Source organism: Lacerta agilis, chromosome 16 (assembly GCF_009819535.1).
Source record: "Lacerta agilis isolate rLacAgi1 chromosome 16, rLacAgi1.pri, whole genome shotgun sequence".
NCBI classification, from domain to species: domain Eukaryota; kingdom Metazoa; phylum Chordata; class Lepidosauria; order Squamata; family Lacertidae; genus Lacerta; species Lacerta agilis.
Window position 1 is genome coordinate 8851352 of NC_046327.1, and position 17774 is coordinate 8869125.

Below are 17774 nucleotides of genomic sequence, written 5' to 3' on the forward strand. Positions count from 1 at the left end.
TCCCCCCAACAAACACTCTGTGAGGTGAGTGGGACTGAGAGTTCAGAGAAGTGTGACTAGCCCAAGGTCACCCAGCAGCTGCATGTGGAGGAGCGGGGACGCGAACCCGGTTCCCCAGATTACGAGTCTACCACTCTTAACCACTACACCACACTGGCTCTCAGGCATGTTTCAAGATCTACTTTGAAATCACACTCTTTCCCAAACCATAGGACTACAAACAAAAACCAGAGTTTAACCTAAACTTCAAAGAGAGACTTCACCATGGACATTAAGTTTTGGCTCACTATAAAAAGTTTGTCATATGTTTCTCTGGATCATAGCCGGTGCAAAAATACAGGATCTACAATAACAGCTCAAACTTGAAGAAGTGTGCATGCACATGAAAGCTTATACGCAGAACAAATTTAGCTGGTCTCTAAGGTGCTACTGGACAATTTTTTTATTTATTTGACTGCTTCAGACCAACAAGCCTACCTACTGAAGCTCAAACATGGTAACAGATCACTCTGTCAAAAAGCACTGATTTGTTCAACCAATTCTAGATAGAAAACAAGGACCAGCTTATTGGGCTTCTTAAAACTGAAACTGCAGAAACATCTGCCCACATATATGCCACGGTCACTTCCTGCTGTCTCAAAATAACTTCGAATAGCAAAAGCATGCCTGTTATCCATCTCTGAGTAGAGCACCTCCTCACTAGAATTTAATCTTTTTAGATTATTAAGCACACTGCAGCAAAAAAAATGGTAACAGAAATTATCAGCCTTACCCTGAGTGTGTAGATTTTGATTCAGTTCCAAATTCTCCACCCTGAGACCTGAAACAAGCAAAAAAAGAAACAGAGAAAACGTCATCTCATATTGAAGTTCAAAGAAAGTGTTGAAATGATGCTAATCACAACACTTCAGCAATAGCAATACAATTAAAATAAAATAAAAGCTTATTAAAAACATTTCGAAACCATTTTAAAAAATACCTAAAAGCGATTAAGCACAATAAAACTCATAATGTTATCACCAGAAATTAATAAATAGAAATTTGCAGTATTCATTTATTTAAAACATGTATTTCCACCTCTAATCAGAGTCTAAATATGCAGCAAAAAATGTGGTGGGAGCATGACATGCTGTTAGAATGGACTGATGACACCAAGCTGCAGATTCCAGACTGAACTGTGAGGAGAGAATGGACTCCTGCTTCACTGCCAACCCCAGAGACTTCTAGTCTTGCTCTTCCTCCTTGCTGGTATTCCCTGTTCAGCTGCCTTCTTCCAGCATACAAGTGCAAATGAGTGCGAAGAGACAGTAGGAACTCACCAGAACTCATTTCCGGCACCTTTCAGGTGGGCACCATTGCCATTGTAAGAGAACAAGGGAGGTGTTCATGGTGAGTTCTGGCACCACTTTTCTGGTACTGTCTAACTTTTTTTTTTTAAACAGATCTGGGGGTAACAGAGTTTGGAGGTGTAAGGACAACCATAACTGCTAGAATTGGGGAATGTTAGAAATCAATAAATGGGTAGAATTTAGATAATATTTACAATATTGAAGGGAAATGTCAGGTGTTAGATTGAAAAGGCAGGATAAATCAGGAAACTGCCTGGGGAGAAGGTCCATCAGGGAGTAATAGCTGGACAATGGCCAATCAATGACCCTCTGCAAGAGCTCTGGGTAAACAGAGCCGGGAGGGGGAGATTACAGGAAGTGTGATTTCACACAGTAAATACTGTGTCCTTTTGAAAATTTAGAGGCCATCTTGGCAGACTAGGATAGAAGCACGGAAATGATGCCTGGACGACAGTGCTGCACTGCTGGGAAGAACAGCCCCTCTGGAGATGCAATGCTCTGAACTCTCTTCAAAGTAGACCCAGGTCTAAAGTATGTGTACAATAAACCATATTTCTTAAAGACACTGGTCTGTATTGTGACTTGATTGCCCAACAGAAATACAACCCTGGGTGAGTGCTTGGAACCCATTGGAGATTCAGGGAGGCACGCAACCATTTTAACAATACAATTTTGATAGAGGGTAATGGAAATTGTTCCAGTTGGGAAACTGATTGTATATGGATAACAAGTACTACTACTTTCTGAATGAGTCCCATGACTTGTTTCCAGGAGAATTCAAGTACCTGATCAGCCCTGATCAGTCTCTGGTAGGTGAAGCAGTCACATTTCTAGGTGGGATATTTTTGGAGGAGGGGTGAGGTACATATTGCCAGCCAAGGCTAGCCACACTTACTGGTGGACAGGATGTGAGGGCCAGACCAGGGGAAGTGAAAGGCCTTTTCCCTTTATAATATATAATCAGCTCCCTAAACTCTCCCCCCCTTTCTGTAAATTACTAAGTCTTTTTGGATCTATGGTATTACTTAGGTTCCCCAGAACATCCTTGTTTTGGGCTTCCTTTTGATGCATGTCTATGTCTCAGGTTTTGTGTGTTGTCTACTGAATGAGTCAGGGTTCCGCTGAAGTTACTGGTAATTTCCTGGTTTTCTCTTTATCACCTTAATTCTTGTAGGGGCAGCAGATGTTGCTGGGCAGAATGCCCTCGTTCCTAGACATGGTTAATGCAAATTACTTAAGCGACAAGCCTCCAGCAGCCTCAAACATTAGAATTTCTGAAACAAGGAAGAGCTGATACTTCTGTGATGCTATCTTCAACTGACATTGCTTCTTAATTAAAAAAAAGTAACTGATAAGGATGATTGTTTACTAACCAGATCATTGCATTTCCCAGCTAATTTTCAAGTAGACTTTCTACAAAAAAAATTAAATAACACAGTAGCTAAAAGCAGATTAAAATTATGGCTCGCTGAATAAAACTGCATCAGTGTGTGCTTCTCGATGTTGGCAATAGGAAAACACCCCCTGATCTTTTCTCTTTCTTGTTCACAGTCTCTGTTGGGTTCCTGTATCTTTCCATCCATGGGAGGCATTCGATCTAGTGGAGGAACCCTGCAAATGGCAGCATGGGGCAGCAGCAGTCACTTGGCAACATCCCTGTTGCCTACCAGGGACAGAGAGGGGCAGGATGGAATGAACCACTAGTAAGGTGAATGCACACTGGTGGAGAAGCTGGCTGGTGCGGGAGGGGAGAGATGCAACTTTTGCCAATCCCCTGCAGACTCAGTACCATCTCCAACACTGTCCTCAATGGGGGCTTAATGTATCTGCTACCTACAGTGAGAATTGTCACAGAGTAGGCAGCTGTTGATGCCCCTGGGTTAGGGGGTTGGCTGTTGAGGAACTCTTAGGTTGCCCACTGGGGAGTGGCAGATATCTCTCCCCACCCCCATCTGTTTATTTGAATCTTGGCCATCTGGCCAGGTCAAGTGGGTGGGGCTTGGGGCCTGATTAAAGCTGTCTGTCTGATCTCAGGGTCCATGGTGCATCACCCCCAGCTCAGAAATGTGTGATAACAGGTTACCCTGTTATAGGGGTCTAGTAGGAAGTCTCTGTCCAAAGCCAAGGTGTGTGGCAGGTGGGCCATATAGCTTCCTTCAGCGGTTGGGAGGGTTATCCATGTAGATTTGTGGTTTGTGGAGGACCTGTTAATTCTGGGTTCGACCCTGTCATAAGACAAGTGTTCTACACCCACCCTCCCACCCCTTACTCGAGATACCTCTAGAAACAAAATTGACAGAAGAAATGTTTCCTCTTATAACCAAGCAAACAGCAAGAACTCAGGAGGGATACATCAGGTTGCGTCATAAACGGGGGGGGGGGGTGCGTGCGCTGTGAAGGATATACACCCAATGCCTAAGCCAAATCCAACCTACATCTGAAATCAATAAAGTTATGACCAATTTTTAAAATCCAAGAATGTCATCCTGTCCAGTTTGTTCACCTTCTTTGCTCAGGCCTTGCTCTCTGGAGGTGTGTGGGTGGGGGAGGGGGAAGGGTGTCACTGTGAGTGCATCTGCAAGTAATACACACCAAAAGCTACCATCTCATTCTTTTACCTCATTCCTCCCATTTGTGTAATATTTTAAAATATTTATATGCTGCTCGCCATGCTCACATTTCCAGATGGTGCACAATGATAAAATGTAAAGCAATAAATATGCAAATATACAGTATAATTAAAAACCCATAATGTGCAAAAATAATCAATAACCAAAAAATTATTAAAGCCATAGTGCCTGGCCTCACATGTCAGAAAATACCAAGGTGAAGAGAAAGGTTCTCAACATATGCTGAAACGGTAAATGTGTTGATTCTGGGCCCTTGTTTCTGGGGATATAGATTAGATTTCAAGCTCATATCCATTGTCTTGACTATCTGTTACTACCCATGAAGGGAGGATGAGATATGGAATCTCAAGGGTGCACACAGAAAGTATTATTAATAGTAGCACTTCCATACAAAACCTTGAATGCCTAACTATTAACTCAAAACTGCAGTGAAAGCTGAATAAGCAGCAGTGAACTTTTCAAGGAATATTGTAATAAAACATCCAGATGGCTCAAACCATCATGCCACTCAGATAAAACAACAACAACATACACATATGCATCAAAGCAAGACAAGTGAAATAATATAATTGCACAAAGTACTATTGCTTCCTGGGGCACAGGAATAAAATGTATGTTTCTTGGAAGCCTTCAAGAAAATACCAGGCAAGTAGATAAATGATCTATACAGTGACTATCAAAAGCCAAAAACCCAAACCACAGGTGCAAAGTGAGAGAGCAATCATTTCTCGGGAGCAATGGAGAAGTGACAAGATATGTCAACTTTATGACGCAACCTGATGTATCCTCCTGAGTTCTTGCTGTTTGCTTGGTTGTAAGAAGAAACATTTCTTCTGTTCAATGTTGTTTCTAGAGGTATCTCGAGTAAGGGGTGGGTGGGTGGGTGTTAGAACACTTGTCTTATGAAATCAATTTGCCATGAACTTTGAAACAAGGATTTAAACAGCAGAAAACTGTATTACCATCAATACTGTGCTGTTATCCTTCAGAAAACAGCAACGCTGGGCAACTAGGAACATGCCCTCATCTCGCCCACATGACCTGAGGAATTTTGGTACAGCCGTACCTTCTGCTTATGTATCCCTCTGGATACGTAAACTACAGGTTGCAACGCGGCAAACCCGGAAAGTGTATACTTCCAGGTTTGGCTGCACGCACATGACAGAAGGGCTCAATTGCATGCGCAGAAGCGCTCAATCGCACCGCGCATGTGCGCAGAATGGCGCCTCCAGTTACGAAGTTTCGGGGATGCGGCCAGGCCTCTGGAACGGATCCCATTCATAACCGGAGGTACCACTGTAGTCTTAAATTCTCTTCAGGCATACCTCCTTACATGAGAAGAGGGGAAGTGCAGATGTGCTCCCTGGTTTTGTTCCCTGTGCTGTGTCAACATCATTGCTCCCTCAGGCCTCTGTGTATGTCTGCAGTGGGAAGCCCTTCCTAATCATGTTGACTCCTCGTGCAATTTAGAAACTTGACATCCCATGAGTAGAGTGGACTTTCTGGTGCAATAAATGTAGCCCCCCATCGCATAGAGAACTATGGAAGCAGCAAAAGTGATGTGGGGAGGGCCAAGGAGACTGTCCCCATGCTACTCCTCAGATGGCACACCTGCAGTGGAACCCCTAAGCTTGCTTCTGGCAATATTAGGTAGCGATTCTACTTAAAACTATTTTGATAGGCAGCAAAATGCTGAAGCCCTTCTAGGTATTTTCAGCATCCCTTTGACGTTCCAGACATATGTGCAAATAAGACATGATACACAGGCGAAACTCGAAAAATTAGAATATCGTGGAAAGGTTCGTTTCTTTCAGTAATTAACTTAAAAGGTGAAACTAATATATGAGCTAGACTCATGACATGCAAAGCGAGATATGTCAAGCCTTTATTTGTTATAATTGTGATGATTATGGCTGATGAGAACCCCAAATTAACAATTTCAACTTGGGGGTTTTCATCAGCTGTACGCCATAATCATCGCAATTATAACAAATAAAGGCTTGACGTATCTCGCTTTGCATGTCATGAGTCTAGCTCATATATTAGACTCCAGTAGCTAATCAAAACAATTGCTTACCTAAATGGAATTTTCCCACGATATTCTAATTTTTCGAGTTTCACCTGTATTATCAATTCATATTGTCAGAAAACTGAATTAAAAAACCCCCAAATACCCTACTTGATTAGCTGGCAAACATTTGGTAAAAAGGGAAGAACTTGTAGAGCTCATCTGGATCGCTGCTGTTCAGTATTCTCAGCTGCAGGTTTCAAACAGCTCCCACTGGTACCAGAGCCTAAAGAATTTCTGCACTGAGCAATACTGTAATGTGTTCCCAGTGTAGTAAGGTTAACCATCTGTATTCTGGAATATATTACTTTATAGAGTCCACATGTTAAAAGTTATGTTACGGTTTTGCTATGTTCTGTAGAAATATAAAAGCCTTTTCATCTTAAACTGAAAAATGGCACATGCAAGACAACAGAAAAAAAACAAAGGAACAACTTTTTAATCCCCCTTTTTTAATTTGTCAGGACAAAAATAAATACATCACACCAGTTTTAAAATAAATGACTAAGATATGGGTGACTTCATGCACAGCCAATAACCCTTGAAACAGTATGATGTTTATTCATGTAAACCATGTTTTGATAAAGGAAAATATAGGTTCTTGTTTTTCAAAGCGATCTTGCTCAAGTGAATTTCTATGCACAGAAAACTTCAACCACATACCCAGGAGGGAAAGTGTGTGTGTCCCAGTTCAGCTATAATGGTAAAGAACGGTTTATGAGAACCATGATTTGCCAGAATCACTGCCTTGTTCTCTGGTAAAAGCTCAGTACCATTAAAAGCTGTATTACTAGCTGAAGGCCACCAAGTGCAGCTTTTTCTACCATGTTTTTATATATACCAGTTTTACACCTGTTAATGGCAAAGGAGTCCTGCTCGAAAATACGGTTCCTATAAGTGATCACCTTTATATACATTGGGTTGGATCCAGACAAATTTATGCATAATGAGCTTGGTTAGAAGCCCTATTCCTGTCACCGGTGCTGTCAACCTTTAAAAACTCTGATGATTGGAGGACCCTTCTGAACGGGTCAGGGAATGTGTAGGGAATGGAGAGAGAAATGGGGATGAAATTAGATAAAGCCCCCCTTAGCTGTGAAGCTTGCTGTTTCCAACTGACCGCAGTCAATAATTAAAACAGTTTTAAAATTCAGTAAACTCAGACAACAGTCTACAGTAAAATACAGAGTCAGCAGTAAAATAAGCCTGGTGGTAGCACACTCACATTAACCACAAAACTTTCTATGTTAAAAAGAAAAGAAAAAACCCGCCCAGCTGGCTGTGAATATGCCCAATGGGCCACTCCCTTTGAACTTCATTTGTGTGTCTGCAGGGTGAATTTCATAAAGGACTTATTCCACTATATTTCATTTCACTTATTTTTTACCCTGTGGTTAGATTTTCTTTGAAAAAATAGAACTACATTGGAAATGGTACTATATGTGACTGTTATTCCTCAATTAGCATTTTCTCTTGTTGAAGACTCAACAGGAATTATTAAGACCCAGCATGAGTTTCTTAAAAACAAGACATGGCAGATGAAATTAATTTCTCCCCGCCCCCCTTTTTATGGAGTTACAAGCTTGGTGGATCAGGGGAATGTTGTGGACATAGTGTATCTTGATTTCAGTAAGGCTTTTGACAAAGTCCTGCATAATATTTGTGTGAGCTGGTAAAACATGGGTTGAACAAGATAACTGTTACTAGATTTGTATCTGGTGGAATGATGCATTGATACTTTAGTTGAGATTCCTGCATTGCAGAAGGTTGACTTGATGACCCTTGAGGTCCTTTCCAACTCTATGATTCTATCAAGGTTGTGATATTGTATGTACTGGTAGCAGGTAAGTTATGCAAAAAGTCTACTAGATTTAAAAAATGGGCTGGAATCCAGTGCTGCCACTCCACTCATGGTAATAGCTTTGATTCAGCAGAGACCTCCAGTAAGTTTAATAGGAAAGAGGCAATTTTTGCTAATTCCTCCTTTCTGCTTCAGTTCCTTGTGCCCCTCCAAATCTGGTCAAAGTCAAGGACATTCCAAAATAGCATGGAAGGTGGTACCGGGTGCTCCATGGGGAAGGAGGAATTGGATTAAATTATTGTATTTATATTTACATCTAGTACTGCTAAGGCCAGTAGCTAATGCAATTAATACACAGAAAGAACAGGAACTGGGTGACACAAAATAAAAAAGGAATTATATACCATTTCCTGAACTAATTACTTCTGTCCATTAAAAGCTAACAGCCATTATATTTTGAATATTTTCTGTCCTTACTACCCATGTTATTTATCCTAGTCACTACTTTTCTTAGTCTTCACCAAAACGTTAATAGTGGTCATCATTCTCATTGCTCAGCATCCTTCACTGGGCATTTTATTTAAGCATACTTGATTCCTTACTGCATTGATTCAATTGGTCCACAGGGTAAAGGAAGGACATTAGTTCAATCAGACTGCATTCTGGAACTGCCTCTAGGTAATGGTGCCTAAAAAAAACAAACAGGGAGTTATGAGGTCTACTTTAAAAAAAATCAAACAAACCTCTAAGTTCTATCAAATGTTGTACACTTACTACAATTATGATGAGTTCTAATTGCAGTTCGATGAAAGAAATTGGGTGGTCTTATCAAAAATATTGTCTTTTCCTTTGCATCTATAAAACGATCATTTTGAGGATTGTCGGAAGCACGTTGTAAAGCTCCTTATGTAGCAATTTTGCCATATAAATGATAATTTATAGGTGCAACCTTAGCAAAATCATGGGCCATGCTAGCTTCGAGGGGAGTGGAATTATGCCTCAATGGCTAGTCCCTCCTGGTCAGAGAAAAGAAATCTAACACCTGATTACCATTTAGAATAGTTTGAAGCAAAATTATCAAGCCTTTCTGCCGCTTATAAAATCTGATTAAGTATTAATGCTTCCTTTGCCGTAACAGCTAGAATGGAACAAAATATGATGGGATTTTCAGGAATAGCCAGTTTACAATCTCACACTCTGCATGAAGATACGCAATACTATTTTGAGCTGATTGTACAGCAAGTTGAAGACCCACCGCAGGGCACCATGGCAGTCTCTCTCACAAACCTGGAGCTGGACCTGCCAGCGAACTTATTTCTTAGACCCAGGAGAGTCATCATCACTACATGTCATGGACAGCTTTGCTATAGTTAGGTAAAGGTAAAGGGACCCCTGACCATTAGGTCCAGTCGTGTCCGACGCTAGGGTTGCAGCACTCATCTTCTATAGGCCAAGGGAGCTGGCGTTTGTCCGCAGACAGCTTCCGGGTCATGTGGCCAGCATGACAAAGCTGCTTTCTGGCGAACCAGAGCAGTGCACGGAAACACTGTCTGCCTTCCTGCCGGAGCGCTCCCTATTTATCTACTTGCACTTTGATGTGCTTTCGAACTGCTAGGTGGGCAGGAGCTGGGAACAGGAGCTCACACCGTGGCAGGGATTTGAACCGCCAACCTTCTGATCAGCAAGCCCTAGACTCTGTGGTTTAACCCACAGCGCCACCTGGGTCCCTTTTGCTATAGTTACCACATAGCATAAAGAGCAGTTCTCACAGCACAGTGAATAATGAGCCGGCGTGCACAGAAGAGGACAGAAGATTCAACTGAAGGAAGAAGCTGAATTCAGGCAGGGGACCATGAGGCTAAGGACTCCCGAGAGAAGCCAAGAACTGAAATCACTGGCTGGAGCTAAGGGGTCTGCATAGAAGAGCGTGTGTCCCAAGAGGAAACCTCCAAGACAGCTCTGAAGCCAAGGGTCCGTGAGATTGCTGAGCATCTGAGGTTGTTGGATCCTTGTAAATACTTCAGAACTCCTGAAAGAAGCTGGGGAGACTCCAGAGGGAGGTGGTTGTGGACAGCCCCCCGTGCCTAGCTGATCAATGTTAACTGGGTACGGGTTGCTTAGGGGAAATTGCTGTAGGTTTGAAAAGGGGGAGGAACTGAATCACTCGAGCAAAATGGTTAAAGAAACAGAAACCTTATTTTGAAACTATTCTGAGTGAAAGAAACTGTTACTAAGTTCATAGTATCCATGTTTATAAAAATTATTTTGAAAAAAATATGATTTACTTTGTTATACCATTAAAGTAGAAACTGTGCTGTTTTGTCCCACAAAATAAAATAAAAAAGTCCTTCCAGTAGCACCTTAGAGACCAACTAAGTTTGTACTTGGTATGAGCTTTCATGTGCATGCACACTTCTTCAGATACACTGAGACGGAAGTCACCAAACCCTTAAATACAGAGAGGGAGTGGGGAGGGGTATTACTCAGAAGGGTGGTGGGAATGGGTGATCACTGATAGGTGTGGAAAAGCTGCTGACGACTCTTAACGGCTGCAATTAGTCTTGCAGGGAAAGGCAAGGGGTGAGATGGCTAAAGATAGCTTTGTCATGTATAATGAGATAAGAACCCAATGTCTTTGTTCAGACCAGGTTTCTCCATGGTTTTAAGTTTGGTGATTAGTTGCAATTCAGCCACTTTTGTCCCACAGTTATCCACAGTTACTGTTGGGTAAACAGAGGCACATAATTGACCTAGTATTTAAATGTATGGTGGCAGCAGTAAACGAGAGAGAGAGATAAGTAAAAGGTTATATCTTAAGCAAAGAAAACAAACACTAAAGTGTGGGATTATTTTCGACAAAACAGTGGCAGCAAAGAGGGGTTTCCTGCAGCTTGCAGCAATAGTTCGTATGGAATATTGTTCCTCCATAGCTTATTGCAGATAAACTTTATTAAAGCTACAAAACGCTAAACATACTTCCTGGAAATACGTTTCCTAGAAATCATTTGTGTTTATGCAAGTGGAAGTTCAACAAGCTTAATGATCACCAACCCTAGCTGCATAGGCATAAAGAAGTCTTCACGAGATCTCTGAATCTCTGCTGAAAAAAAGTTCCACAGCATGGGACCAGCAACACTGTTTGATTTCTGGTTGAGGCCAGTCTTGTCTTTGTAATATGTGGGGCAACTAACAGTACTCCACTGGATAAGTTTAGTGATCAGGCTCGAATGTAAGGGCTCGGGAAGTCCTAGAATGGCTGTTGTGTAAGTCTCCTGCTGCAATTGAATATCATCCTAAGTCATAGGTGCCAAATCCCTGAGGCCCAGGGTGCCCGAGCACATGGTGGAGGAAGAGGAGTGGGGGGGGAAACGCACTGCCCCCAGCAGCGCAATCCTGATGGGGTGCCATTGCGGCTGCCCCCTGCCCACGCTGGGCGCCACGCCCCCAGGATGCACGTCACACCTCTGCAGGTGTGTGCCCCGCCCCCAGGACTTTCACCAGCCCCGCCTGCTCTCCACCCCCCCAGTGCCGGAGCATGAAGCTCCGCCATTGCCTGAGCACTCACAAAATTCTCCATGAAGGGGCCGGCACCCACAAATTTCAATGCCAAGGCCGCATGGCACACTGCATGGCACCCAAGGCCCCAGGCACCCACAGTCACAGAGTCAAGCTGGCACTCCTGCCCTAAGTGTTCTTTATAGGCTTAAGAGTTTATATGAAAACACATGAAAAGTATTATCCATATTTTATTCAGTATTTACTAGAAGGTGCTTACAATTGTTGCTTTCTCTCTATAGCTTCATGAAATTCCCTTGCACTGTGACTATGAGCTCCCCCCCCCCCGCATAGCAAAAAAGCACAATGGATGATTGATTTTTAGTTCTCACAAATGATACAATGACAAATAAGAAGCCAGAGCAATTTAGTCTGAAATATCTTTTCAATGGATTTAATGCATTAAGGAGTCAATCTGCTTTCTGCAAACTATCCAATGCAATGCTAATAGCATTATAAACAAACAAAACCCCAAATAGAGTACTGATTAATTGTGTGATATCATCATTGTGTAAACAAGAACACTATGGTGAATGCTTAGATTAGCCTCTGAAAGGTAGCTTTTGGTGTAGATGAAATATACAAGAATATTATAAAGCCATTCTTTCAAAGTGTTTGATCTCATTTCAGTATTGTTTATGTACAAGTAGACATCTCTGCTGTTTAGGAACAAGGGCATCTCACTATCACCACCAAAATAAAAACAATTAACACAAAAGGGGATTCGTTGCAATACTTTTCTTTATATTATTTTCTTTTTATGTACTGCATTTCATTATCTTTCTATAAAAGAGTTTGGATTTTATTGCTCAATATGTTAAAAATCTCTTAATGAAATTCCATACACATGCACGCTTATCTCGGATCCTTTTGCTGCTATGCCAGAAAACCTGGTCTACAAACTAAGGTCCACAGGCTGGATCAGGGCCAATGGCCTTCTGGATTCGGTCTGCGGACGGTCCGGAAATCACTGCAATCGTCAGGGCGCACGTTCTTTCCCTCTCCCTCCCACTGTGTCCCTACCGCCTCCTCCCTCCCTCCTCCTGGCTTCTCCCTGCCCTGCCTAGAGGAGGAAGGGGGCTGGGCTTTGTTGGTGCCAGCAGCAGCAGCAGCGCTCGAGCGACTGTCATTTTAAGCAGCCCCTCTCCGGAGCCCTTTCACGCACCACTCATTGTCCCTCCACTGCCACCCCTAGCCCCTGCCACTCGCAAGACACAGGTAAGCAGCCACCAGGGCTTGTGGTGCTCTTGCATCATCCCCCCCCCAAAATAGTTCGCCCCCCCAAGGTCTGAGAGACAGTGGACCAGCCCCCTTCTGAAAAACTTTGCTGACCCCTGCTTTTACTGGTACGCCAGAAAACCTGGTCTACAGACCAACTGGTCTTTCCCCGAGGGGCATTGCAATGGGATAGAGGGAGAAACAGAGCTTCCACTGCCATCTCCCACCTTCGAAGGTTTCATAAAGGAGCAGCTGCCAGAAGTGCTCTTAAGGGGACCTCTGACCTTTTAAGCTCTGTATAACCAGGGTTACAAATGATATCCACTTTGGAGTAACTTAGGATACTGCTCATGGACCTGTTTTTTGGGGAGGGGGGAGGGGTGGGGGTGAGGCAATTAGTTGAGGTTTGAACACCAATTTAATATCCGCAGTTGTTAAACTATAGGTGAGACTGCCCACAAGTTATCTTTTAGCAGTAAATATAATCACAGTCACCTTCTTTCTTAGCAGTGTATTACAAGAAAAGGAAACTAGCTTTCAGAATAGCTTCTCTCCTGCTGCAAAACCAGTCAGTCTGTGCAACCCAACTGCCCACATAATTCTTCCCTTAACCTTCTCAATATGTGTCTGCTGTGAAAAGCAGCTTCTCTTAGTCCTTGGCCTGAAGGTCTCACAGCTGTGGTTAAGTGACCACAAATCACAAAGTAAAACGGATAGTAGCATTTGAACTATTGGCCAATAGACCTGAAGGCAGCTTCTGATAAGAGGAGGCTCTCTCTTTCCATTGTTTTAGTCTGTTTAGCAATATTCGCCTAACATTTAATCTGACTTGAAAATCCAGCCATTTTACCTTTTATGCTGACTGGCAGCTCCCTCTGTTTAGGCCTTAGGTGTATCTGAAGCATGAACTGTTCAGCAGCAACTGTTCTGAGGTTATTCAGGCATATATATATATATATATATATATATATATATATATATATATATATATTACATTAAATGCTTAGTAATCACCTTCTGTTTTCCAAAGTAATAAACTTAGGCAATGCAGAATGCGAAACCGTTAGGTTTTTATGGTATTGTCATGGGAGTAGGAAATAAGAATTTCAGATCTCTGCTTTGTTTGTAAACCATTTAAAATAGGATATAGAGGGGCCATATTGCAATAAATAAACAAGGCTTTCCAAAAGCAAATTCTGGCCGTACCGATAGAAATGGAGCAAAAAGGGGGGGGATTAGTGGGAGTCCATCAGCATATTGATGTCCAGGGGATCTTGAGGAGTATAGGACACAACTATGCTGTTCTTTAAAGAGACAAAGGGGCAATAGAAATAGCCCAATGAGGATTAGACCTTTTGGGCTAAGCCTTTGCTGGGAACACAGTTGGTCACTGGCAAGGATTGTTTTCTCATACCCAATTGTGACGTAGTCCTGTGCTGCCAGCTACAGCAGAGCTCAGTGGAGGTAAAAGCCAGCCAACCAGCAGAGTCTCAGGGGGGTACTTACCTAGAGGCAAAGTCTGTATACAAGGTCTGGTCCAGTCCTAAGGTCAGGAGTATATCAGTTCACATAGTCAGACAATCTAGGGGTCAAGAAAGCCCAATGGTCTAAGGTTGCAAGAAACAAGAAGCAGCAAGTCTGGTCAGGAACGACGAATGTTGTTTCCAGCAACTGACTGAGCCTGAAAACCCTGCTCAAGAAAGCTGGAGCCACCTGGTTCTCATCAGGAGCAAGAAGGCTGATCAACAGCAGGTGGAGTCACTTCGCCTTCTGCTCCTTCAGGCTGCTGCTCAGCAGGTGAAGCCGATTCCTGGTCCGTGACAGAATGGCATTGGTGCTGAGGTTTTCTCTTCCTCAGCAGCATGAGCTATTTCTACTTTTCAGTGTTCATATGTCTGTCACAAATAGGGGTGGGAAAAGGTATTTGGGTAGGATTTTTAACTTAAGGGGGGGGGGCTTTATGTGACCTTGGGAACAGTGCATTTGGTCTAGGCCATGGCTGAGGCAGACACAGTTATTTCACCATCCAGCCCAGATTGCCAGGTGGGGCCCAGATGCATGGCCTGTGCCATAGTGGGGACCATAGACCCACGTGTGGAGGAAGGGGGTGCGGTGGGGGCGGGCCGCACTGGGTGTCACCACTGGGGGGGTTTGACAAAATTCTGGGCGGCACTCACCACGGGGTCTGCAGTGTGTCTGAGCCACACGTCTCTCCTGGGAGTGACGTGGTGCCTTGGGCACCTGCAGGCTCCGTGGCCCCAAATGGTCTGCCCGCCATCTCCCCCTCAGCTGTAGCATGGCTGAGTGGGAGGAGGCAAGCAGACATCGTTGGAGGCCCCGCAGAGCGTCCTGCCCCGGCTTACCCCACCCTGCGGGTGGCTGGCCCCACCCCCAGATGCAGGGCACACCCACTGCCCCAGGTGCCTGATCGACTTGCTCTGCCACTGCATAGACCATTGGGGATGGAGCCAAGCATCCAACAGCTAGTGTGGTCTGATTACTGATCCTTGCTCTATGCCTACCCAACCCTGCTTACTTGCTGTAATCAATAACATTGCAGTCTGTTTTTAACCATAACTGGCCTGGTCTCCCTCTTCTCTGCTCCCGAGGGTGAGGTGTATGTGCACAGTGCACAATACCATAAGTTGTAATTTGATACCCATTTAATTGCAGTGAAAATCTGTTGATTTAAATCTGTTGGATGTGAGTCAAACTCAGTCTAATATAATTGCATTTTATCCTATATGTAATACTTAAGGTTCTTTCTTTCTTTCTTTCTTTCTTTCTTTTCTACACTAACCTCTGCTGCTGTTTCAATATTCAAGCTTTCAAGACAATACTCCTTAGTAAACAGATTTGGAAGAAGAGTAAGAAGATTATGGTTCATTGGGCAAGAATGGCTACAATTCATTCTATGGCCTATTAATATATATATATTGCATATAACAATATATATTTAACATATAACATATTCTATGTCTTCTGAAATGGCCCAAAGCCATTTATAATTGCAGTCACTTGCCCCATTGCACTTTGTATAACTGAATTAGTGTTGTGAAGTTCTGTGTGTGATGCTATACCTAACCCAACGAAAGGTGACCCAGTTTAGATATTGCCGCAGCAATATGTCTTGCCCTTCTTAATCTTTAGGAACAAGATGACCGCAATGGTTACTGTATACTGACCTATTTATGGGCCAGAACACTTGCACACACAGAATATCTGGAGTGTATATTGTACACTTAGGAGAACCCTTTTTTTAAACAAAAAAAAAGTATAAAGGGAAACATGTCTCAGATTTGGTGCAATTTTTATATGGCAGACACTATTGACAGCTCAGGGTGCCTTGTCTTGACATGATGGAAATGCTGCGTGTATTGCCAAGAGTTTTCTGGAGAGTGCTCTTATTTTTTTAAGGACATGTTTCTCTTGAGGGCATCATTAAATTGAGGTTTCTAAAAATCTTTCGGACAAGATGTGTCTCCAAATAGTGATCTTATGTACATGCAATAAGGCTTAAAGCAAGGAAAACACATGACTGTCGGGAGCAAAATAATGAAATGGGCCTGAGCTATTATCATTTTAACCTGTGCTGCTCAAGTTTAATGCTGTCCGCTTAGTTTCTGTTAAAAGCTTTTAGTCAAAGGTTCTCCCTGATAAATGGTTTATTTTCTGTTCTTTCTATTTTATTGTAAGATGATAAAAACCCAGACATTTCAGGGGTAATTTCAAAGCTACACCTTTTCAGTATAGAACATGCAAGCTTGAGGAAAGTACAATTCCACCAGGGTTACTTCATGACCCTCTGAGATTTATTTAAAGAAGCTAATATGCACAAAATTCAGAAAAGCTAAGTAGGCATGTGCATAAACTCTGTTTTAAATGAACTCAAAAACTAATTGAAGCCTAAATTTGGCTTAGAGTGGACATAAATTTAGCGAAGAAAGTGGTTGTTGAACAATGGCTGGATCTAGCTGAAGCAACGCTGAAGGGAGCCTTGGAGAACTTGCTTAAAAAGAAATAGGAAATTCTTTCCAGTAGCACCTTAGAGACCAACTGAGTTTGTTCTTGGTATGAGCTTTCGTGTGCATGCACATGAAAGCTCATACCAAGAAAAAACTCAGTTGGTCTCTAAGGTGCTACTGGAAAGAATTTCCTATTTTGTTTCGACTATGGCAGACCAACACGGCTACCCACCTGTAACTTGCTTAAAAAGAAAATTCTTCCTCCCTTTCATATTTCAATGTCAAGGAAGGCTACTGTCAACAAGATAGTACTGCATATTGTTATATAACAGTAGTGCATATGTGGCAACTCTTCTCAAGCAATGACGTTTTGAGTTGGATGTCTAGTTTGTCTCTCAAACCTGCCTTCTGGCTTGCCCTGCCATCCTAACTTGGCTGTTGTTCCTGATTACAGATTTGTTCTACAGCTCCTGCATCCTGGGCTCACCGCAGTCTACTGCACATAAGATCATAAGAAGAACCTGCTGGCTGAGGCCAATGGCCTTTCTATACCATCATCGCAGAGGCCAACCAGATGCCTATGGGAAGTGGAGAGCTGTTACAAGACTGGAGAAACAAGTTAGCCCCTGAGATTGCTGAGACCATGGGTCAGCAAACTAAGGGCTGCGGGCCAGATCAGGCCCAATAGCCTTCTGGATCTGGCCCACAGATGGTCTGGGAATCGCCACGTGGATCGCCAGCGCATGAATCATTCTTTCCCTCTCCCTCACATGGTGGCAGCAGCGCCTCCTCCCTCCCTCCTCCTGGCTTCTCCCTGCCCTGCCTAGAGGAGGAAGGGGGCTGGGCTTTGTTGGCCCCAGCAGCAGCAGCAGCAGCAGCACTCGAAAGCCCACCATTTTAAGCAGCCCCTCTCCGGAGCCCTTTCGCACGCCACTCATCGTCCCGCCACCGCCAGCTCCTACTGCTTGCAAGACACAGGAAAGCAGCCATTGGGGCTCGTGGTGCTCTTGCATCACACCCCCCCCAAAAAAAACATAGTCTGCCGCCCCACAAGGTCTGAGGGACAGTGGACCGGCCCCCTGCTGAAAAAAGTTTGTTGACCCCTGGATGAGACTATGTAGGTTGAATTATTATTGGTTATGTCACAGCCATCCTAGGGGTGAGCTGCTGAAAGTACACCTGCTATCT

General features: G+C 43.3%; 1 protein-coding gene across 50 annotated transcripts in view; it reads right to left on the reverse strand.

The window, feature by feature from the left end:
* The window catches only part of PTPRD (protein tyrosine phosphatase receptor type D), a 794829-nt gene that overhangs the window by 725757 nt on the left and 51298 nt on the right, over positions 1-17774 (reverse strand). For all 50 annotated transcript variants that reach the window (XM_033173198.1, XM_033173199.1, XM_033173220.1 and 47 more), the window contains exon 2: positions 773-820. The gene's annotated coding sequence lies outside the window, so the exon portion shown is untranslated. The remainder of the gene's footprint in view (positions 1-772; positions 821-17774) is intronic.